The 1,758-nt window shown below is 44.8% G+C and overlaps 1 non-coding gene across 1 annotated transcript; it reads left to right on the top strand.

Moving 5' to 3' along the window:
* The first annotated feature begins 694 nt into the window (after positions 1-694).
* LOC132808858 (U2 spliceosomal RNA) lies at positions 695-894 on the top strand. Its single transcript, XR_009642163.1, has one exon. It is a non-coding gene; the product is annotated as a U2 spliceosomal RNA (small nuclear RNA).
* The last annotated feature ends 864 nt before the right edge of the window (positions 895-1,758 follow it).

Below are 1,758 nucleotides of genomic sequence, written 5' to 3'. Positions count from 1 at the left end.
TCCACGGTGCTGCTATACCACGTCCGGTTATTATAATGGTAATAATAGTACATGTCTTTTTTTAATTTCAAACATATACTGTATTCATAAACTATTTTGATGATCTGTACAATTGGTGGTACCATTCATAGGCGCACCTTGAATTTCTTTACATACAGAGATCAGAATTAATCATTCTTGTATACTGGCCTGTACGTTTATCATCCATGTATTTTGCTGAGGCTTCAGTGGAGCCCACTTACTGTGTGGGCCCCTTGTTCTGTGACAGGGAGACGTTACACATGGCCTTACCCCCCTGCCCCAAACTTCAGCACATCCCTCAACACGTAGTCCTGGACCTCGGAATGTGCCACTCCGCAACACTCAGTCGGGGTCAGCTCCTTTAGCTGGAAGATCAATAGGTTTCCGACAGACCAAACAGAGTCTTTGACTGAGTAGATGATCCTCTCGGCACAGTTGATGTTTCTTTCGGTGTGAGTCCCGGGGAACAGACTGTAGAGCATGGAGTCCCACATCACGGAGCTGCTCAGGCCGACCCTTGACAAACACCACTGCATTCTTCTCCAGACTTCCTTTGCGTAGGACATTCTAGAAGGAGGTGTATGACAGTCTCGTCCCCTCCGCAGCCGCATCGAGAGTCCGGGCGTGCATAAAGGATGCCACAGGCAGAGCCCTTCTCACCACCAGCCAAGCCATGTCTTTATGCTTATTGGAAAGTTTTTGCGATGAGGCGTTTTACCAAATGACTTGTCAGTATTAATATCTGATACGTCCCAGACTAAGGGATTGAATATTAATCTAATTTTTGTTGGAAGGAGTTGGTTTGGAAGCTTGCTCCACTAACATCTCTCATCGTTCTACTATTGCAGTGTTTCTGGGAATGGTGCATCCCCTCATAAACAATCCAAAAAAGCAATTTTATTTGTTCACTTTTGTGTGCGTTTGCTTAAGTTCTCGTGTACCGAGTCTATGCAAAGTGTACAGACAGCTTTTGTCTGGTCAAGACAGAGTTGCATTTGTGCAAATCAACTTGATTGAGGTTACAATTCATCTGCGTCTTTCTGCATGTTCAGTACTTACTCTCCATGTTCTCACTTCATCCCTGGTGCATGCTGCCTTTTCCCACCAACTCCGAACAACAGAAGTAAAACAAAGTTGCTCACCAGCTCTTCCAAATGGCAAACTGCATTTCAGAAAACGAAAGGAAGAAGATTGATCTATTGAAGTATTCAACAGCTTGGATTTCGATGATGATGACGATTACTCACGGGCATTGAATGAGAGATTTTCAGAACACTGTGAAGCAGGAAAAGATCATTTTTTTTGTAGATTAGATTCCGTTTAGTGTGGAAACAGGCCCTTTGGCCCAGCAAGTCCACACCGACCATTTGAAAATAAATCCACCCAGATTCAGTTCTCTACATTTACCCATGACTAATGTACCTAACACTATGGGCAATTTAGCACGGCCAATTTACCTGACCTGCACATCTTTTGGAATGTGGGCAGGAGCCGGAGCACCCAGAGGAGACCCACACATCCATAGGAAGAATGTGCAAACTCCACACAGATAGCCACCCAAGGCCACAATCGAACCTGGGTCCTGGTGCTGTGAGGCGACAGTGCTAACCACTAAGCCACTCTGCCACCCGTTTATTGTACATAAAGTCATAGAGATGTGCAGCACTGTAACAGACCCTTCTATCCAACTCATCCATATTTACCAGATATCTTAACCTCATCGATTCCCATTCGACA

Source organism: Hemiscyllium ocellatum (assembly GCF_020745735.1).
Source record: "Hemiscyllium ocellatum isolate sHemOce1 chromosome 40 unlocalized genomic scaffold, sHemOce1.pat.X.cur. SUPER_40_unloc_9, whole genome shotgun sequence".
NCBI classification, from domain to species: domain Eukaryota; kingdom Metazoa; phylum Chordata; class Chondrichthyes; order Orectolobiformes; family Hemiscylliidae; genus Hemiscyllium; species Hemiscyllium ocellatum.
The sequence above is the reverse complement of the archived record's forward strand: the minus strand, read 5'-3'. Positions and strand labels throughout refer to the sequence as shown.